The following is a 23,389-nucleotide window of genomic DNA, read 5'->3' on the forward strand; positions in this document are numbered from 1 at the left end:
GGTTGCCTCTCACAGTCCAGTGACATACTGGTAGGTTTATTGGGTTCTGGGAAAAATTGCCCTGGTGTAGGTTTTCCTGTGTTTTGTGATCGACTGGTGTCTAACCTTGTGCTCATTGCTTGCTGGGATAGGCTCCAGCATTCCCACAGACCTGTAGTGGATATAGTGGCTAGAAACTGGATGGAAGCGAGGTACATTTTCAACATTTGCATAATTTATTTTTAGGTCACAATGACTGGTAGAGCTGGTACTGTGGTAATCTTTGCCTTGTTTTTGAAATCGCCATTCAGGTGCCAGAGCAGCTAGGAAGACATGTACTTCTGTTTAAACAGGTAGAAGGCCAAAGTCCAAAAGTATTCTATGAGAAAAGCTTTGTTTCATATTGTGTGAACTGGAGTTTATGTGTGTCTGTCAGGAAAGGAAAACAACAATGGAAGCATGCTACCTCCAAATCCACCAGTTTTTTAAAACAATGGTGGGACTATTCAACTGCTTTTGTTTTCCTGTTACGTGACTCTTAAGCTCTTTTTTGAGGACAATAGAGACTCCTTTAGAGGACTTTAGGAGTGAACTCAGAGAATGAAAATCACACACACTGTCCAATACCTGATATGTGCTTATTTCAACTTTAAAAGAGAAGAGGGATGGTGTTTTCATTATTATCATCATCAGATGTCATTTATTGTAGATAAGAAGGGCAATGATCCTGCCTCACTGTGCTTCTCAAACACAACTGTTCCTGTTAGGCTTCATGTGGAGCTAAAAATGGCATTAAATCTAGGTCTAAATGTTTGATTTCAGTTTCACATTTCCTGCGTGAATGGGCTGAAACTAAATTCCAGCTGCTGTTATAAATGTTTCTTATGCCAAGATAATTGTGAATCATTTAAACTTTCTCCGCTCTGCTCATGCCTTCTGACAGGCCTTGAGGGTGCGGTATATTACATATTGGATGTGACCAGCTAGTGTTTAATTGGAGGCTGTCCTGTCGTGTTTTTGGGCTGTTTGGATTATTGGTAGGTGGTTACGTTTCCTAGAATTTGTTCTGCTTCCATCCTTTGAAAGATGATACATTCTTTTCTTGCGTTCCTAGAAAGACTTCTTTCCTTGAGAGCCATCAATGGTTGTTTTTGTCTACAAAGGAAGGAGCCTTGGAATTCACTTTAAAATTGAAGTTGAAAAAGCTTGTCTCTTGGATGTTTCATCTATGTTTTCATTGCTGAGCCTGTGGGCCGTCTCTTCAGCCTCTGGTGTCTGAATCCTGCCAGTGCTTGATGCAGTAATTCGGGGTTATCAGGTTCTTACAAATCAGCCAGGATGTTTACTTGAAGAAACAGTAGAACTTCTGGGTTTTGCAATCTAACAGGTAGGCAAGTTCAAACAGGCCTTAGCCTGACTTTATGGCAAGTTTCTTTTTAGATTAAACTTTGTTTTAATGATGTACAGTAGTTATTATGTGTTGTAGTAACCAGCAGTGTTTCAAGCTTGTTGTCTGGTTTCAAAGCCAAGCAAGGCTGGTCTGGCTGGTTCTTGGATGGGAGACCTCTAAGGAAAACCAGGAGGTTGTGCAGGCAGTGTTGGTGGACCAGTAGGTGGTGCTCTTCTCTCTGAACCTGAATTTCCAGTTCCCCAGTATAGTGGCTGTAAGATACAACATCTTCCAAATGTTAAACTGAGGTCTTTAAAGTATGTTTCATAAGAGAAAGGACATTTTCCCCTGGTGCCATGGGTAAAGGCCACTCTGGGTTTGAACAATCTAGCTGTATTAAATGTTCCCCTTAATTCAACGGTGATGGAGTTTCTCCTCTTGTTTCTCCGTGATCTGCTGTGTGTTGGGGTTGCTGGTCTATACTGGCTGCTGAGTATCACTCAGATGGGTCTTGGACTTCAGAAATGGGTGAAGTGGGCATTCTAATAACAAACACTTTGTCAAACAAGGGATTCTTAAAAAAAAACTGTTCCTCCATTTTTGGGCATATAGGCACATAGAGATATAAAAACTTCAGTATGTTAAGGTAATGAACATGATTGACAGGTGTGCTGCCCAGGACACATCCTGCCATGCTCCCAGAGCTTGCTGAGACAGGCTCCGGCTCCTCTCGCAACCCTGTACTGGATATAGTGGTTAGAAAATAGATGGATGGAAAGAACATTATTTATTAAAGCTCGAAACTTGTTAAATATCATAACATATTAAACATAGCAGTCTGTTCCGGGTTAAGTTTGTGCAAGCGAAGTTCTCCTCAGTGAGTGCTGGGATATTTGCCACACTCGGCGAGCAGTCCCAAACTGTATTTCCCCTAGGTTTGTCACGACTGGAAACTGCGTGGTTTAGCACTGGCTGCTGTTCTTGGGGAGGACCCTCATGGAGCAGGGAATGGGTCTGCCCTCAGCTGGGGAAAGGAAACTGTGACACCGTCTGCCAAGACAAATATCAGACTTGTAGCATTATTATTTTTTCTGTAACTCTACTGCCGACAACAGTATCGCATTGCCTTTTCTCACCATCAAGGAATGAGGACTTCCAAATACAATGCTTAGGAAAAATGTTTACTTTGTTCCTGCATTCGTCCAGTATAAGACTTGGAGTATTGTGAGTTACATACTGCATGTGTTTTCATAAACCAGCACTCAGACTGTTACAGATTGAATCACATTCCAATGGCGGACATTGTGGATGAGCGTAGTCACACGGGCTAAACAAGCAGGTAGTTTGTTCTTGGGCTTTGATTACAGCCTGCTTTGGGCTTTACAAAACATCTTGGCATGTTTCAGGAATGTAAGTTTTTCAATAGTCATGTAGCCTCCGTGGCCAGCCCAGTGCTGAGATTCCTTTCTTCCTCTGCACTTCTGTTGTGGACTGGGATGAGTGCTTCACCACACCAGGAACAGCCTGGTATCTTTTCTGTCAGAAGCGCATCATCTCACTTTTCTGAAGATCCAAACCCGACCTGCCACCATGTAGAACAGCAGGCCTGAAGGGCATTTGACTGTCAGCCTCTCTTTTTCATCTCCCTCTGAAGCTTAGGGCTTGCAAACCAGCTTCTGATCACACTGTATCATTTTTTAGTTTATATTTGCTTATAATAAAAAATATTTCCTTCATCAGATGTTATTCTCCTATGACCTGATGTACCAGATTCTGTCAAGTCATTCCATAGGAATCCCTGGATATTAGTCCTTCTTCTTTGTGCTTATTTCATATAGACTAACAGGTGTATTTAGGGTTCTTATTACACCTGTTCACCTGTCATACTCAATAACTTATCTTACTGTCAAAGGAACAAATATTGTAAGACTGTTTTGTTTTCTTGTTTAATCTGATCATTGAGGTTTTGCCTCAGAATTTTCTGTGTGAAAATCATCTTTGTGACAGTCTGCCATTATAAAAGTTTAAAGGTATTAACAGCAATAACGGGGCTTGTAGATAATTATAAGGATAATTATCCTTAACCAGAGTTTGTATAGAGAACTCTTACAAGTGTGTGAAAACATTTGCTTATGTATATGATGTTGCGTTTTCCTATTACTATTTATATTCCTGTGGTATTTAGTATTATTCATTAGGCTAATGTCTTCCACAGAGATAACATATTCTAAAAAGGTTTTATTTTCTTATAGTAAATTATCATAAAAGTACTCTGCAAATGTAATATATATACCTATTGACTAAGCTATTTCATTTAGGAGATAGTAGTTATGCAGTAATGGCACCACTGTAGTGCAGGGGTCAGCATTGCTGCCTCACGGTGCTGGGGCCCTGTGTTCAGTTCCAGACCTGGGGTGCTACCTGCCTGGAGATTGTATGATCTCCCCCTGTTCGTGATGTGTTTCTTCTGTGTGCTCCAATTTCCTCCCACAGTCTAGAGACATGCTGGTGGCGTAGTTGGCTTCTGGGAAAATTGGCTTTCATCTGTGTTTGCATGTCTTTGCTTGCCCTGTGAAGGACTGGCGTCGTGTCCAGGGTGTATCCTGCCTTGCACCTATGGCTTGTTAGGATAGATTCCGGCTCCCTTCGACCCTGCGATCCTGCATTGGATGAAGTGGTTAGAAAATGGATGAACAGATGGATGAATGAATGTGTTATTCATTAAATGTTACAAAGATGACTCCCTTAACACCCTGTAGTTGTCTTATGGTAGGAATCTAGAATCTGTGACCCTGTTGTAAGATCAAGGTATTGTTTGTCCTACTGTGAAGAGCATTTCTTGTGATTCAGGTGATACCTGAAGAAGACTTAGCAGTTGAAACGTGTTTCTTCTTTCTGTTTTTTAGCATAGAATTAATCTTTGCTCATTTATTAACAACTAACAGCGTCAGACATTTTGTGTTTTTTTTCTTCTTGGAGAACTTCACTGTAAACACTTTCAGTGAAAGTGCGTTTCGTACGAATTGACCTTTCCTACAAAATCTCGAGTTTAAGAGTCTCTAACTAGACTGCTGTTTGACATGTGGGTCAGGAGAGGCCCTGCAGGGAGAACTGCTCTGTAAACAGAATAAGCCTCCAGGGAATGTGCCATCTTAATACTTGTTAAACAAAACAGAGTGCAGCCATAAATCAAAAAATCCCATTATTGCTTTCCTAACATTTTTCCCCTTGAAAAACAAAACAAAATTCCTCTACTGATGTGATTTATGCAAAGCATCTTAGCATTTGGGCTCATAATGGGTGCAATTATTTCCAGAGGAACAGCTGTAATACAAACTGTGAGGAAGGCCTCGTCCCACCTTCCACTGTGTGATCCAAAGATATGAACAGAGTCAGGACAGTTATTCCATCAGAAAAAACAGTAAGAGATCAGTTGGTTTTGAATTTCCTCCAAAGCACAATTTTAACTATTTTTTAGCTGTTTAAAGCCTGCATGAATTTGATCACTTTTTATGCCCCATTCCTGTACAGGACACCCTGTTGTAACCAGACTTTAGCAGTCTGACATACTGTCTGCACTGAAAATGGCATCATTTGATCTTAGGGCCAACAGTCTCATTGATTGATTTATTGATTACTAACTGGTAAAAGTGGTTTGTAAAGTGTGGAGTGGATTTTTCACAACAGATACATTGTAACGGACAACAAGGCCTCTGCCCTCTCAATGCCCCTCAGACAAGGCTACCAATTCAGTTAGACCCCTATCTCAAGTAACATCCCCCAGGAGAGTTATTTCTTTTCAGTATAAACATTAAACACAAATAGCATCTGTCCAAAACATTATTAACAGCATGTCAATATGCAGTTTACCAGGGTGCTGCGTTTCTGTGCAAGATTTCGGAGAATATTCTGCACAAAGCCGTGATCTTCCCTTGACATATATTGTGTTTGGAGATGGTGTCAAAAAAGCTAATGATGTTGTCAGTACTATTTAAATACTATATACAACAACCTCTAATTATTAAATAATAGTTAAAGTCTGCAATAATGTAGGTCTGTAATACTTAAATTCTATACTGTACCAATATTTAATAATTCCATATTGTCCCAGTCTGTAGTACTAATAATGCCCCAGGGATGCCTCAGACTGTAAAAAATAATGTCCAATCTTGTAGTATCATTAGTAGAAGAAAACATTCAAGCTGTAGCCTAAAGTGAATGAGCTTGGTCTCGCTCCTTATGAAAGCTTATCATGGTTCATTTGTATGAACTACTGTTTTTGCAGTTTTTCTCACATTTTTACCATGTACAGTATAGCCTATGTGTTCCTTTATCTGGTACCTGTCTATTTACTGTTTTACTACATTTCACCATTTTGTTCAATGACATACCGTTCTGCAGTCCAGCCTCCCTCAGGGCCACAGCCTTGCTGTTCAGCTGCTTCATCTCTCCCTGTAGGTCAAACTGTTTTTTCAGCAAAGTATCATTTCAAGGCTTCCAAAGTACCTAATTTAATGTTCAGTAGTGGAATATCCCAGCTTCAAAACCTCACAAGAGTTTAGATTTTAGGGTATTTTTCTCCACATGGGATTTCCTTGATCTCTGAAAGAGATTGGTGCCTTAGAATTTCTTTTTAAGTTTAATTAGTTGTCCTGTGGTAAGATAAACCGTGGACACCATCATCTTTTCTCATTTCATCATTTTCTAGATCCCAAAATAGACTAAAAGTTGGAAAAAGAGATGAGAAGAAAAAAAACAGACATTTTTGACTCAGTTAATATCTTTGCCTATTATTTAAAAAAGTAACTAGTGAGCAGTAAAAAGGTTCCTGCTGTACTTTTACAGATTCAAGAACAGATGAAATGATTCTCTGGTGCCAGGCTTCACATGGCCTCTGAACTGCTCAGTTGTACTTTTTCACATAAACAGCCAGTGCTGACAAAAGCAAAAGTCAGGAAACCTTTTTTCTTCTTCATCATTTGTGAGAAGGTTCAGCAGCTGAGCTCATGCACAACATTTAAGACTTCAGGGTCACTATCAGTGACTACCAGGGGTCTAATCTGCTCGAAACTGAACTGAAGTCAGTTAGGAATACCTGCTTTTGTGCTCTTATCTGGGCATGTGTCTTATAACAAAATACAGGCACCCATGTCTTTCAGTTCTCTTGTGTGGTTGTAACTTTAATTTTCTGCACCTTCCTGTCTCTTAACTCTCTCTGACTCCCATGTACCTCCTGCTCCTTTTCAGCAGTTTTTCATCAGGAAAAAAAGCCTTGCATAAGCACTTTTGCTGCCTTTTAAACTGCTGTAAAATAATATATCGAAGAACAAAAATCTATTGTTCTCCTTCCCCCCTCCTCCCACCCCCTCTCTTATTGGCACTGAGGATTTGGCAAAAACAGCCCCCGGCTGTTTGGTCAGGTTTGCACTTGCTCCCTCCTGTGTTTCAAAAACTCCCAAGATAACGGGGGAAATAAGTGAGAGAAAAAAATCAATTCAAAGATGAAGGTTTGCTAACCTCATCAAAAACATACCAGTGCAATCTGATAGCAGCAGACGTTTAAATTAATTCTCAATTTTTGCATTTGTAGTACTACCAAAACCAACAACATCTACAGTTGGATGCATGTCTTTTTCTTTCTCTTCCAGTTTTTTCCTCACTTTCCTTTTCCTTTGTAAAATACTCACAATGAAAACCTGAAGCAAAACCGAGAGCTCTCATTTTGCAGCTGTGATTGTATTGAACCTGTGGCTCTATGTGAAGTGTGCTGTAAGATGCGCTGGAAATGAAGAGAGTAAATGAGCTGTTTTGTTTTCCTAGAATTTTGCAACAGACTTTTTCATTAAACTGGCCCCCATCCTGCTTCAATCCCAGTACAGACCCTGGACATTTTTAAACACCCATTTTGTCCAGGCAGTCTTAACAGTCACCCACAGCGTATTTGTACTGGCAGCAGTTCTCCTCTGTACTCCTGACAGGATTATCATGATTAATAATATTACATTTCCTGCTGGATCAGCAAGGCAGAGATAGCACCCTTTGAAGCTCCCTGCAGAGGCTTGAGAGAATGCTAAGAAAATAAGATTCATAAATTTGATTCCTCCACTTTCTACTTTCTTTATGTCAATACTTACAGAAATTATGTACGATACTTAAAAATGGTGAGAGTCTCTGCTGGAACCAAGCCAGATCATTTTCCCGCTTTTAATAATGAAGATCCTCTGCTTGGCTGGAAAGGCTCAGGCAGGCTGACTTTGCCTGTGCTTCTTGAATCGCTGCCATGGCGCCAGTGAAGACAGCTCCCAGGATGGGAGCTGCACTCTGATCTCTTCATTCAGTCACAGCTCCTGCCTCCGCCACCAGGAAGACTTTGAGAAGCTGAGCTGAGTGCTGTTTGCCGTAGGTAGCTGTGGACATGTGCACACTCTGCGTCCTAATATCTCAGAACTGGAAATGGTGCAACATGTACTTGATTCATTTTATTGATTGGGTAGCTAAATTGCCATTTCATTGAGGCTAGCTGCTTTAGTGGTTAACATACAGGGCTCTTCATGAAAAGCATGTAAGGATGCAATCTGTGAATATCCCCTGCATCCTTTTTACACCTGCCCAAAACTCAGATTCTCTGCAAGATGACCCTTTTGGGAAATTGGGAAAATCATGTTTTTATTTCAGGAACTTACCATTTTATGTCTGAAGAAAACCTTTTATTCTCTGATGTTAAAAACAGACAAAATAATTAAACAATTAAACAGCCGCCAGTAGTGAAATATAAGAATGGAGACTCCCAGTAGAAACATTTCTGAATTGTTCTGATGTGCAGGCTGTATTCCAATAAACTGTAATTATGCAGCCCTGAACTGCAGCCAGCATCAGATTTTTCAATAACTCATTTTACCTGCCATAGAAAATAGAAACAAGCCAGAAGAGCCTGAAGCAACTGGCTGAAAATCCTTTTTTTTCTGTGGAATATTTTTGAATCAATGACCTTCGAAACCACAGTACACTGGGATTTAATGTCCTCATTGTGAAGACACAGTCAAGACCCAGCTTTCAGAGAAAACGGTAGTGACTATTTTTTCATTCACAAACTACAGAAGATCTTGTCGGGATTGCAGAGGATTTGTGGCATAACATTTAACACAAATCTATTCCAATTTTTGATATTGTAAGAATTCTAAAAGACATTTGAAAACACACTGTTGGAAAACATACTGGTAGAGTAATCAGATTCTATTGGCACTGGTGTGAGGGTGTGTTTGTGTCTGTGTGTGCCCTGCGATGGACTGGTGTCCTGTTAGTGTGTGAATGTGTGTGTGTTTCTGCTGTGTGTGTCTGTGATGGACTGATGTCCTGTCCAGGGTGTGTAAGTGTGTGTGTGTGTTTGTGTCTGTGTGCCCTGCGATGGACTGGCGTCCCATTCAGGGTGTGTGTATTCAAATATACTACAATAGCAAACTATTAATATACATAATATTTATCTTACTCACTATTTCCTTCAACCTCAAGACCCTTGCTACATGGAACGTCTGAGCTACAGACTCATGACCAGAAGGTTTGCAGTTTATGTTCACGTATGCCACAGACCCAGAGCAAAGCTCTTTGACATCAGTCGCTCCTGTGCAGCCAGCGGTATGAATGCACCCCAGCATTGTTGGGGTGTAGCTTTGTGATGGTTGAGTTTATGTATATTGGGGGAGATACTCTGAGTCCTCCTCACAGAAAGTTAGCACAAGCTCCAGTCTGATTAATACAGTCTATAGTCAAGGAATGGATTTACTGTTTTCCTTACCTTAGGATTGTTTTTGTTGTTGTGGTTTTATTTCCATGAAGACAGAAAGAAACGTTTTACAATCCTACAGGGAAAAAAGATTCCTGCAGCAAAAAGACATTTCCAAAATCTCCACATATTTGTAAAATGACATACAGATAATTACATATTTTATAATATATGTTAAACTTTGGGGGGAAGTTGGCATGCAATTTTCTTAAAATAGGCTTTCCCATAAATAGGGTAGAAGGTTTAATAGAGGGTTTTTGGCATGATGTGTTATCTTTAAAATTGCCATAAATAGTCTCTAAGTGTACATTTCCTATACAGTGTATCAAGTGATTCAAGTAACGTAATTAAAAAAATACAACATTTCAGGATATATGATTTGCAAAGTATCAATTAGTAATGCTGTCTTTTTTTTTAATTAGCTTACTTATCAGTCTTGGTAAACATTTTTTTACAATGCAAAAATAAACTTATGTTTTAATCTTAATAAAAGAGTTTGAGTTTGGATCATCTTACCCTGACTAGATCCTGTGAATGTCTGTCATGTTGATTTACGTTTGGCTAGTGAAATTAAATGAAAGGAAAATCATGTAATCATTAATGAGTAATAATCCTGGAGTACAATTTGAGAATGCAAAAGCAGGAAACAGCGACAACATGTCCATACAAAACTTTGGTCTATTGGCTTTACAGCAAATCTTGGTAAGCTTTGGGTGTCCAGGCTTCTGTTACTAAGCCCAGAGATTTTGTACTGGAGCTGTCCTTAATCACTGGTATTGATTGACCGTCTCCTTATTTCTCTGAGAAATCTATAGACAGCTGTGTCGTCGCATCTAAAGTACTCGTTTATGTAATAAGAGCACGTGGCAATCGAGAATTCCCTGGCGCTGCAGCAGGTCTGATATATGTTAATTGAAAACAGCCCAGCCTTGTTTTTTTAATGGCATTTTGCAGATTGATTAGCATACTGTTCCACAAAATGTTCCTCCAGCACTCCTGAAATGTTATCGTTTTTAACAGGGGGTCAAGTGATCCATCATTGGTCAAAGGGGCCACAGAGTGGTATTTTGCTCCAAGTAACATCTGCTCCCTTTAATAAATCCAAACATCTCTGTATTGGCAACATCTTTTGGTTAACTACAAAAAGTATTTACTCTATTTACTATCTGGAGCCTCTTCCTCTAAATCCACTATTGATTTCTGTAACCTGCACAAAACCCAAATCTTTTCGTTAATTCTGCAGTCATTGCTTGTTTCCGTAATGCCACCTTTCACACTTTGTCTCTCAGGCTAGAGCAATCTTTCTGATTGCTTATGATTTCTAAATCTTGGGATTTATTGAATGAGGGAGCAGATTTTTATCTGGACAAAAATGCAGCGGTGGGGCTGTCGAGACTGTGCAGTTTGCTATACTGACTGATCGGAAATGGAATAATATCTCAGTCATCTCAGAGTTCATTGGCCCGAGGAAGACAGCTTAGTAAGGACAAGGGTGAAGAGGAGGATATGACTTGCAAGTGGTGTTGAAGGTAAAGGTTCATAGTCTTGGCATTTTAAAGTGAAAACAGATGGTAAAATGACCCAGTACGTTATTACTATATTACAGTGCCTAAAGAGTAATATGCAGATTACATTCAGTTGTTTCTGTTGAGCCCTGGACTGAATTTTCAGACTGTTCTCAGATCCTCATCATACTATGGAAGGGCACTGTAATTAAATATTAAACATTTTTTACATTTTTTTAATCATTTCGTTATATAAAACTTAATCTTTTGACCAATGTGTGGATATTTTTAACCCAGCTTGAAAGAAATGGGAGTCAAGAGTCCATTTAAAAATCAAGTTATTGCTGCAGGTGGGGAAGAAATGTTCCAAAACCGGAGCTCAACCGGAGTGTGATCATCTTTATTGTGTACCACCAAAAACCACTTGAATACTATTTAGCATCAATGGTGATTAAGATCCCCAACTTTAAATAGAAATGCTGGTATTCATTTCTGCTGATCAGAAATAGCCCACCTTGTACCCCATTGAACACTGAAACATACAACAAAATAACAAAATGAGAAAAGAACACTATTTCATGAACTTAGGATCCAGTCTCCTATCTCTGTCCAGTACTTCTTCCTATCCATATTTTTAGAAGTGAACAAACTCTTTATATAAAGTTTTGATAACCCTGCTTTCCCCCTTTCCTTTATTTTGTTTTTTAGTACAATTTTTCAGATTTTCAAAAGTGAATTTCAAAGAAATCAGTTGTCTTCACTTGCTTTCTAAACAAGCCAACAATTTGATGTTAGTGATTTTGTTTTGCTCAGTACTCATTTACACAGTGAGCCTGATGCCAGATTTTTTTATGCTTCAGTGAGTACCACACCCATAATAGCAGTGCACTAAAACATTGCCAAAGTACCTTGGGACTTTTTTTTGACTATGTGATGACAGACAGGTCAGATGTTTAGAGAAAAATCAATTATCTTCTGTGTTGACTTTTTTTTCCGGATGACGCTATCATCCTCAACGATTTCATCTGGCCCTCTCGCGGAATATGTGCCCTAGGGAAGGTCCTGATTAGTTTGGGGTGGTTATTGTCCTACATTATCTGGAGAGCGACTATCCAGTTCAAAAATCAAAACAAAAGAACACAGTAAAAGGAGTTGTTAACTTGTTTAACAGTCCTCCAGTGGAAAAATATAAATTTCAGCTTCCATGTTTTTATGTTTCAATGATCTTTGAAAAATGCTGTGTTTTGGGAAGCAATTTAGAAAAAACTATGAAACTCTTAAAAACACTCAAGAACACTGTTACATCAGTAAAGAGTCTTGAGCTACTTTTGCTCTGGCCTGTAACATGGCACAAGTGGGGCTGTTCATAACTTCCTGATACAACACCAGTGCCTTACAGATGTGTCTGTTATTGCATCAAAACGTAAAAATAACTCGCAAAAGCTGCATGATCACAAAAACAATCTACCAAGTAGCACACAAACAACACGCTCTATATTTAAATTGGAAAAGCGTACAAACACACCCTAGATGCATACACAGTTTTTTTTACTATTAGACGTGAGGGGAATTAATATCATATGTAAATCCTCATGCAATGGTTAATAATATATCTTAGTTATCAACCCTTGTTGTTTATCCACATTCTGGTTATTGCTGTGTTTCCCTGCTAAGACTGAGTGTCTATATTTGCTTACCATCACAAGTTGCGCTGCACAGCAAGCCGAGGTAATACCCAGAGCAACTCCTGCAAGCTAACAGCACAGTGATATCACTGACAACTGTACCTCTCCTCCACTCAGCACTGACTCTCCTGTATGGCACCATCGAGTAGATGAAAAGCTCTGATAGGGCTGTACATCAGAGCCACTCACTCCAACAGGCATATTCACTGATGAGGAAATCACTCCCCCCACCACATATGCTACGTAAACAACACAGTGTACAAACTACTTTACAAAAAACATTGTAAACAACTAAAAAACAAGTCGACTGAGACTTAAGTAAGGTTTTTTCAAAGGGGAGGTGGTTCTCTGACTTTGGAACTGCTCAAGCACCGTGAGTGACTTCTGTGTTACAGAGAGTAAACTTCATGTATTTTTCTTACAAACATTTCTGCTGTATTTATTGTTTCTCCTACTCTGTTATTATTACTGTGCTGACGAAGTGGAGAAGTGCCTGAAATGTCCTTGGCAGATTCACGACCATATTTATATCTCCAGGCATGCTTTGTTTTAACCTTGGAACCACAGATACGTTATTCTCAAAACAAATAATCCATTTAAGGTCCAGAGATGCACAACAATGATATGTCTCATAAAACAGCTCAGCAAAGTGTTTCTATAGCATGGATCTGTCTTCTTATGCAGGTGCACTATTCATATTCTGATTAATAGAAATGTGTAACATAGGAATAGTTTCTAAACCATTAGTGCTTTAGTCTATAAAGTCATTCTTTTATCATGCATAGATTTTCAGTGGCTGCCGCATATTACATTAAAAAAAATCACAAAATAACTTTATATCTTGAAACTGTAGTCAAACGTTTGAAAAGGTCCAGAATTCAGCAACCTCTTCCATTGTATGGTAGGAAATGACTAATGTTCATCAGTTTCGTCACAACTGAACCAGTTTCACAGAACAATAGAAGGAGGTCTTATTTAATCCAAGACTCTACTTCATTACAGTGCACATTGTTTTGGTCTGCTTTCAATTGTAAAAGCAGTGTAAAAAACTAAATTGCTGTCCTTTCACAGGTTTGCTTGGCTTTAAGAGAGAGGTGTTTTGGGAAATTAAAATGTTGTACAACACAATCATTTAATAGAAATACAGGATTCTTCTTATATTTATTGTCCTGCGTTGCTCTGCATCCAATGAAACATCAGTAATGGAAATAGTGTCTCTACCTTACTACTGCTGCTTCCAGCTTCAGTAACTACATCACTGCTGCACTGGTCAAAAAGTGTTAAATCTGTACAAGACATGTTATAGTGAAGGAAAACACTGACAAAGCTCAAACAGATGACTTTCCAGGACACTTTGGGACATGTGGTAGGTGGGTCATGCAGACACTGGCTTGATTTAGATAAATACGAAGTGATACAGCTACATGTCCTATAGTCTTGCAGTTTATATTCTTATGGCTCAAGATATCATACCATTCTAGGCCTGAGAGTGAAGAACAGAGAGTGGAGCAGAAGCTAGTGCAGGCAGTGCAGGTGTGTTAACAGTTAACCCAGTGTTGTAACCAGCATTCCACCTCTCTGGATGCAGAGCAGTGAATTGAGGAAGGGAAACTGCTTATTAAATAAGGAGCCAAGTCATAGGCTTTGCAGCTTTGCACTCCGCTGGAATGGAGCTGAAGGAGGGGAGTGTGGTGGGGGTTATTGTTTGAAGAGGAGCTGAGCCAAGAATCTCTTTTTTTCAGAAATGATAAATTGCAGTTAAGGGAGAAGGGGGTCAGTCAAGCTTTGCACATCAATTATTGCTGACTCAAGATGGTGTACCCTAGAGGTCTGCACCTTGGTGACCTCAGCTTGCACAATCTGAGCATTGTAGTCCACTGTAAGGCTCCCTTTTTGAAAACAACATGGACTGTATCCCAGTGGATTTTTAATTTTTTACCCGGAACCTCAAGCCTATGTCCCATTAGTTTCTCATTGCATTTTGAAGATGCAGTTATTTATCATCCAGAACTCATAGAGGGAATTTGAATGGTTTTGGCCAACCCTAACATTATTTTGTGGTTAGTTTTTCAGTCCAGAAAAAAGGGAAAAGAAAGAGAGAAGATGCTTAAAGCCACTGTCAGAGAATTCAGATTGAAAGCAAAAGATGATAGAACAGGCACTGACATCAAACGCTTTGTGATTTTAAAATATTTCAATATAGGTGACCACGATAAAAAAACAGTAATCTTTCACAGAGCTCTTTCATACAGGAGTGTGTCATACAGCGTGTATAAGGCAAGCACCTTTAAATTAGGACATAAAAAAAAAGACACAAGGAAATCATCCATTTTCAATATGTGCTTCGCCTTATACAGTATTCATTCATCCACCCACTTTCTAACCACTTTATCCAATACAAAGTCGCAGGGGAGCCGGAGCCTATCCCAGCAAGCAACGGGCACAAGGCAGGACATACCCTGGATAGGACACCAGTCCATTGCGTTCACACAGACACACTCACACCTAGGGCCAGTTTTCCCAGAAGCAGGTTAACCCACCAACATGTATTTTGAACATGGGAGGAAACCAGAGCAGCTATTTATATCTTTCTACTTCTCTATAACTGATGTTTGTAATGATGTTATTGTTCTTTAATATCATGTCACAGATGTTAGGTTTGGCCAGCTCTCCCTTGCTCAAGTTATTGTAAATTATGATGGAATTACCTGCTTAAATGAAGATAAACTCCAAGCATCTACAATAAATTTAGACATGTAGCTTAAAGTGTCCAATGGTTTTAATAATGTTTTTTCAAAGGATGCTGGGAAATCCTGAGACAGCAGATGTTGGCTAATCCATCATTATTATTTCATTAAGGGGCTTGCTTTTCTCAAAGAGCACCATCTCAAAGCACCCTCCAGTGAGCCGCGCTGCCTGTAGAGCTGTGGCACTCTGTTCGCCCCAATCTTTTTATCCACTTTGGGCAAGAATAAGAAAAGAGCAGCCAGGGTATCGTCCTCAACAACATTGTGTGAAATAGTGTCTCCTTTCCTGATTGAAGGATCAGGTTATTGACTGAAGATATTTGGATATTCAGGTCTTGCAGATATAACACTAAAAGGATGAAAGTAGGAAGCAGAATTCTCTTCCTGAGCTGAAGTTATGTGGAAATCAAGAATCGAAAATCCATTCACATCAGTGATGATAATAATAATAATAATAATAATAATAATAATAATTAATTGCTTAGGATTTGGGATACATTATTTTAAAGATTTTAAAGACACCCTTGACCTTTTCCAAAACACTGTAGTGTGATTTTACATATTTATAATACCTTTTGTCCAAGAAGGTCTCTGTGGGTTTTTTTACTTTTATTTTCTCAGTAGGTTTGACCAACTTGTTTTTCTGTGTAGTTCATGCACTTTTCACAACAGAAAAGAAAAACATTTCACATAGCTAGGTTAGATAAGGGTACGCACTGTACACATCTAAATTGTGAAAGTTTTATATTTCAATATGAATATACAACACAATGCAAATTGTTTAGTCATTTATTTTAGTTATTATTAGTTACTTTTTAGTCTAATGTTCTTATTTATGTTTTTTCCTTAGTAAAATTGAGTGCCAATATTTGTTCAGTTCTAAGCGAGGATTCAGATTTGATCAGATTGTGTTGTTAGCAATCTGTGAAGCCTTCTTTTAATGTCATGTGTAAATTCATGTCGATGCATGACCAAGGAGTGAAGTTTTTCGAGGTGGGAAGTGAGCTTTCATGCAAACAACCCCTGACATGTCAGATCTGGTGACTTTCTTCCATCCTGGGGCTGTTCTTTCCTTTCTCAAGTTTCAGAAGGAATTATTTACAGCGTGCATGTGCAGCACTGGTTGTAAATGGCCATTGTGTGTTCTGGTTTTGGTTCTGCTTGTTGCCGTGCAGTAGCTGTCCAAGTAAGGACCAAGTAAGCTGCTCCTTGGGTTTTGGGTAATGTGCTGGGGGTTCTGACAGATCCGCGCAGCTCTACACAGATATGAATGCTCTGAGGGCTGCTGCATAACATCACACAAGTCTGCTAGCGCCGATCTGTGCGCTGCATTGAAAAGTTTCCGCAAATTTCCCTCTGCAAAATAAATTACAGTGATTTTGTTACAGCTGGCTTTTGCAGTCTGCACTACCTGAAAAAGGCTACACAGCCAAAACATTTTCTTTTCTGTATAGCATGGAATAAACCTTTATTTGTTCCTTTGCAGCCTACACATGCAAATGCAACTGATATAGGATTAATACTAAAAGAAAAACAATTGTAAACGTACTAAATTGTTGTTTTTATGTAGATTTTAACTAAAGAAGATGTCGGTATCATGCTCCAGGTTATGACACTGTAACACTGAGGAATTTTAGCATAACTGACACAGATGTATTACAACAGGTACTAGAACAACTTCAAGTTAATAAATCACTCGGCCCTGGAGGTATTTTCCCAGTTATGCTTAAGGAAATGAGGGATGTTGTTTATAGACCTTTAAGCAGGATACTTCATCTGTCATTGAGCGTTGAACCTGGACCTACAAATGGAGAATTGCAGATATTACATTAGTTAAAAGAGGGGTGAAACTGAACCAAGAAACTATAGACCAATAAATCTAACTTCTGTTACTGGTAGATTTATGGAAACAGTAGAGATATACTAGAAAAGTATCTACAAAATAACAGCATTCTGACACAGTCAACACGGATGTAGAAAATGTATAGAGCAATAGAGCAGAAAATGGATTCCTGTTTTCCAGCGTTCCAGTGTTTATAATTCAATGATGTTATTTTCAAGCTTTTCAATTCTACATTTACAATATTGTGCTCTGATGGGTATCATACCATAAGACAAATATATTAGCCATGAAAAGAGTTCAGGAAGCAGCAGCAAAATATGTACTGTGATATACAGAAATGTTAAAGAAACTACTGTACATCTCTTTAGTTTAGAATAAACAAGATTGAGAGGATATTTGGTCCCTTTATGTTTATAATCATGCAGATAGGATCAGCCCCGGGCACTTTTTCCATGGTGACACAGGTCACAAGTCGAAACCAAAGACAGATATTGGTAAATAGGTTTTTACACAAAGAGTTGTGGGTGTCAATAAAATGCTCAGATGGTTAAGATTCAGTCTCTGGGCTACTTCTAGAAACAGCTGGATAAACATTTTGATTTCCAGTTCAGCAAAATGGATTCCTCTCATCAGTAAGCTTGTGAGGGTGTTTGACTAAAAAAATCACATAACAGCATTATCACTTTGTAGTCTATTCTTAGAAGTAAACCAAGGCTGACTGTGATCATTACTGGGATGGGAAGCCCTCTGGAAAACCAGGATACTACTGTAAGTACCAATACCCTGGTGGACAAGTAGGCAGCACACTTCCCTCTGGATGAGGGAATGAAGTATGCTTTGAACAAGTGGGAAAACTAGGGAGCTTTAGGGTAAACAGGGAACAGTGGACTTTGTATGAATAAATGGCAAAACAAGCTCAACTACTACTGAACTACTAAATACCAAAGGGGCTAGACGGGCGAATGACTCCTCTCATTCTAACGTGCCTTACACTCTTTCCTTTGTCAAAATGAGAACCTGAAACAGGACTTGAGACTTGAGATTTGTGCACCTTTAGAGGAATTTGCTTCATGGTAAATCTTCTCCAACATCCTTCACAAAAACAAACATTTTACTTTGGGGAAAAAATGCTTTGTAAATAACCCTGGAAGTCTATTAGCAAATGAAGAGAATCTAGAATTGTGTGATGTGTGATGTGTTCAAGTCTGACCTGGCAGATTTCCTGAAGCACGGGGAATCCCTCAGAGAGGTGCTGGCAAACTAGTGGCCTGATACCATCTCAGCTGCTTCATGTGCTGAGAAAAAAAAGTGCATCTGTTACAGCCTGAGGTCAGTCCTCATTAAAAAGCAACAAGGAAATTAATAAAACAGGGTTTTACTGAGCTTGCACAAAGTCAAAAGATTGACGCTAATAAAATATTTTGTTGGCTTCTGTCCATTAAATCCCGTCCTGGAGCTCTACGATGGGACCCCTGTTTCACTGCTGGGATGTAGAACTGCTGTGAATTTCAGAATAAGAGTCACCAGTGCTGAATACTCAAGAACAGCAAGAAGGCGAGAAGCTGGTCAGTGGTACAGGCTACAGGTTGTATGGTATCCAGGCTGCCAGGAGGTTTAGATTGGTCATGCTAATGAATAACAAATGGTTATTCCTTAAACTATGCAAAACTAGAAAGGCTATCCTTTTCTTTTAACCCTTCTAAGGAACATGAGCTCACAGGTGAGGAAGACTAGTCAGCTCCTGCGGTTGATTGATCTCAGAAATCACATCCAGCTCTGTCATGGAGGGTTAGGAAAATCGGCTTCAGGGCAGGGTAGTTTCCTTCGGATCTCCACAGCCTTGTGAGTAGCTGTCAAATGATTGAATCACATCTGCTTTCACTTTTTACCTCGATTTTAACAGATAAACGTCATTTAGTACATCGAAGAATCTCAGTATCGCACAGAAAACAAAGTCAAGGGGAAGACTGTGGAAAGTGCTCAAACGTATTAAAAACTCTTCTTAAAACCGTAGACCTGTCATGCAAGTTTGAACAGGATTAATCCCAACATGCTCACTTAATTAGAAACTGTAAACCTACTATGTTGCTACTATGTAGCAGCTTAAGGTAAATTAAGGTAAATTCTGCCACCAAGTACCTGATTAGTAGATTGACAGGGTTAACACAATTTTCCTTTAATGTGAGCCTCCAGTTTTTGGTTGATTTTGATTTGATTTCATACCGTGGATATTTGAGATCGTCAGAATTATTTTGCCATAGTTAAAGCCTGTTTGTTGCTACGTTAAAGAACACGTGCTTGCTACCACACATCTGTTCTAGAGCTGTTTTAAAAAGCATTGAGCTGCTTCAACACATTGAAATCCCATTATTCAGTGTGACTTTTTTCCCAGGTGGCTGCAGTGACTCAGCACTGAGCACTTAAAGGTCAGGCTGCTGCCACCACTTCCCACAGCCAGCCGTTCATTCACAATTAATAGCAAATGTGAAACCAGTGCCACAGTTTGCTCTGCCTGCTTTCCTTCCTCATCAGCAGGAGTGAAAAAACTTCTGTAGAAACAGGTGCTTGACTGCTTCATTGGAAATAGATGCTGACTTAATGAGGTTTGCTGTCTGAACTGCTGATTTCATTTTGCTTAGAGGCATACAGTATCTACAAACCTTACTGTAGACTCTAACAACCCCCCCCCCAAAAGAAATGTGCTGAACACCCGCAAAAATGAAAGAGTAATTTAAAAAATAGCATTGGCAACAGCAATAAAGTTAACTTGTTAGTGGTAATATTTCACTCCCACACAGGAATATCTGAAGCTTAGTGCTTTTGGAAAAAGGTGCTTCTTGTTTGTGTGACAGCAGAGATATGGAATACATCAAATCAATTAATATGCTTCGCTTCTGTAAAACACTGTTGGAAAATAAGCTACAGTGCTTTTGGACAGATTTTTTGCAGGACAAATAGCTTTAAAGAAGCCTGAAAATCAGGATCCCTTTTAAAACTGTAAATGAAAGGCCAGAGACATATTTAAAGATATCACAGGTTTTGCAACTGTATTAACAATATCCTGAGCCATATTTTTCATAGACCATTTTTTAGGTTTTAAATTTCAAGAATAACAAATAGTGAGCCATCTTCTAATATACACCTAGTGCCTCGTGCTTTGATGGGCCAAAGCAAATACACCCTGGCTTGGGTTTAATGAAGAGCAGATGGAGCTGGACAGCTGTGCAGCCAGTCAGCAGTTGACAATTTCAAGTCCCCTCTGAGAAGCACAAGTGCTGAATGAAAACGGCGAACAACAGTGAGCTTTCAAGACAACCTGGTTAGAGAGGCTCACTGAGGGGAAGATGTTTTCTCCTGAAAGGTAATGTTTCCAGAACAGCTACAAAAAACTGGGACTGTAGAAAAAAAGTAAGCTTCTTTGTAGAGAACCATGCTTGCCGAGAGCTCCTACAGTCCATCACAAAGCATAAGAGAGTTTGGACCGAGAGGCCCATCTGCGATGTTCGTGATACTAATGCCCTGGGATCGTTCTGGAAATCACCGGCTGAGGTTCTGGGATCAAAAACCTAACAGTGACTAAACTAAGTGCTAGAGCTCCTAAAATATACCCTTCTCTAGTCTGTAACATTCTATCTTTTCACCTCCTGCAGTCACCACCTTCGGTCAAATGTATCAAATATCGTGAAACAGAAGAAATGTGGTAAAAACAGGTGTCATGCAATTCAAATTTACAAAAAGTGAAGTTCAGCACGGGTCTTGTTGTACCCCCCAGCCCAGCCCTAATTCCACAGGAGACATTTCATGTCATAGTTGTGTATTAGAAAGTGCAGAAGCTGGACTTTCGATGCATGTTCGTGTATCAGCAGCGGGCAGGGCCAGGACTGAGAGCTAGTTTGCTGGAAATCTCTCGAGTAAACGACAAACACACAGAGCTGCTTGCTCAGGCCGAGTCACGTGATGCTGAAGACTGAGGCCGGGAAGGCCAGCTCGTCTGGAGAATAATAGCGCAGTGTTTGTCATGGAAGAAAAAACAACTCTGCTTTTATTTGCCAAAGAGCTTGTGTTAGGAAAGCCAATGAGAAACGGAGAGGTCAGTGCACGGCCTTGAAAAGGAGTTAAGTGCATTAACACATAACGCAGGACTGCTTCTCATTTCCCTGGGGACTTGCAGAGGGGTTGGACAAACCGCAGCCACTGGCTTCCCAGGGATCTGAAGAAACTGCATTGCCAGCTGGTTAACCAGTCACCTTCTCAAGTACCTGAGCTACTGGGGCCAGTTTCATGAGTGTGTTCTCATCCCAGAAAGCCAAAAGGTCTTCCGGCTCCTGTCCGTCTGAACAAGGCCTCACTTAACTGGAAATGCTCAAACGCTTTTACCCAGGCGTCAGCAAGTTAAGTAACTAATAAGACAGCCAAATGCAAAAGTTTCCCATAGTTTCCTGCAGGTTCATGATCAACAATTTTTTAATCAAGGAGGGTTCCCTTCAGGGACTGTACAGTTGGACACAGGTGTTTCTTTATGTCTTTACACGACTTTCTAATTTGACAATTAATCTGGAATTATTTACTTGATACATGTGGAGAATATAGCTTTGATAACTGAGGATGAACTGACCATATGACTTTGAGACAGGATGGTACTCAACAATTGCCCTTAAAATGAAATAAACTAAATTGTAAATAAAGCATTACATTTGTTCTGAGACAATATCAAAAGTTTCTATATAGGCTGAGTGAACAGCTGGTCTTTACTGATTGTTTTGGGAGCATCATTGCAAATTTAATATCTGAATTAATAAAGTTAAGAAAAACATAAAATATTGCTTCTCATCCACAAACAGCAGTGAGATAAATAAGATAATGAGCATTTATTTCTTGGTGTTACAGATTATAATTTTCTTAAGGGCAATTAAGCAACTATACTCAGTGGACTTTGTGTCTGGGACCCCTGCTCTAAGTTTGTTTTTGTTTTTTTACATGGACTAGGAAACTATATAAAAATATATATTTATTGAAAATATTGTGCAATTATAAATTTAGCTATTTAGGTATTAGTTTTATACAAGTTGACCTGAATGACCAACTGCTGCTGAGTAATTTTCAATGTGACTGCAGTTTTATATCAAAGTCAGTGTAAGGGGATATCATCTATTGCTTTGATAAATGTATTGTGGAAGATCATGTTTCTGAGCTAACAGCACATTTGGTGTCAAAATTCAGTCAGACCTTTAATTCACAAGGATAAAAACCGTTCACTGGTCATCAAATTCTTAATTATTCTCTTTGTTTTCAAGACAGGTATTTTCATGTTCGCGTAAAATATCAGCTTCTAAGGCTTTTTAAATTGGCACTTGCAGTCTTACTGATCTAGTGCTTCTGTTCTCCTGTCATGATTCACTGTATTTGCCATTCATTTGTACTAATAATTGTGTGATGCAAAGAAGGATTTATCTGACTTCAGTGGGTTGCAATTAGTTATGATCTTACACTGCAAAAATTTGCCCTGACTACAACTGTTTCGTGTTCTGTAGTCGTTTTGTTCAAAAGAAAATAAAAGGCTAATTGAGAACCACATCAAACAAAGATTCATATTGCTGGAGGATTAAATAACAGATGCATCGTGGGCAGATTAAAGCAAGGCATTAATTGTTTTGCTTGCATCTTTGGGGAAAATAAAGTTGCTGATAGTGGCAGTTTTGCAGTTTGATTTAGGACATGAGCTGATTAGCAATGTCAGGGGCGATAAATACAGGCTGCAATGTTTGTGTCTGTATCACTTCAAGGAATACTTTTTAAAAATACATTTCCCATTTAATTATCTAATCACAAAATATCCTCAAGAGGTATTGTTGATTGATTGCTTTTTTCTTTGCTTTTGTTAGCTTAAAGACTATGTTCAGAAAGCATCACTCATGAAAACTCTAATTGTAAGTTCTGTGTTAATTTGTGGTTTATGTGCTGTGAAGGCAGTTAAGATCCCTTTTGGATGTTCATAACCTCAATGCAGAAAGGATGCATTCATATACTCAGACTCTTGGTTTGTCAGAACTGTTTGTTAATGCCGAAATGTTAAATTGCTTTTTTAGTTTAATCCCAGTTTCAAAGGACATCTGTGCATTGATTATTTGATATGTTAATTATCCATTTCTTTAATTAATTTATTACTTTTAATTTCTGTTTGTGAGCATAGGTCTGTTACATGTCTCTATTGAATAAAAATTGAAAATGTGGTCAATCTCTGATACTGATCCTGTTTTAAGAATTTTAGAGCTGCGTTCATCTCATATTAAACTATTGAAATAAAACTGATGTCCTACCGCCTTTCGAGTCATTCCTTAAGTCTGAACAAATTTTCATCCTGCTTAGTGAGGAGGGAAACATTTTGCTGTTAATGTTTTTTCTGACCTTTTAATTATGCTTGTAAAAAACTGAACCAGTTTTATTGATTATATGTTTACAT

The 23,389-nt window shown here is 39.0% G+C and overlaps 1 protein-coding gene and 1 long non-coding RNA gene across 4 annotated transcripts in view; one reads left to right on the forward strand and one right to left on the reverse strand.

Moving 5' to 3' along the window:
- kcnq1.1 (potassium voltage-gated channel, KQT-like subfamily, member 1.1) overlaps positions 1–23,389 on the forward strand; it is a 282,710-nt gene that overhangs the window by 242,575 nt on the left and 16,746 nt on the right. The window lies entirely within an intron of this gene.
- LOC107075801 (uncharacterized) lies at positions 1,577–7,757 on the reverse strand. Of its 2 annotated transcripts, none has more exons than XR_011182948.1 (3): positions 7,504–7,757; positions 5,761–5,821; positions 1,577–4,029 (listed from the first exon to the last, which is right to left on the reverse strand). It is a non-coding gene; the product is annotated as an uncharacterized lncRNA (long non-coding RNA). The 2 variants fall into 2 exon arrangements; XR_001477324.2 differs by having other exon boundaries at positions 5,761–5,969.

The sequence above is a fragment of the Lepisosteus oculatus genome, chromosome 21, assembly GCF_040954835.1.
Source record: "Lepisosteus oculatus isolate fLepOcu1 chromosome 21, fLepOcu1.hap2, whole genome shotgun sequence".
NCBI classification, from domain to species: domain Eukaryota; kingdom Metazoa; phylum Chordata; class Actinopteri; order Semionotiformes; family Lepisosteidae; genus Lepisosteus; species Lepisosteus oculatus.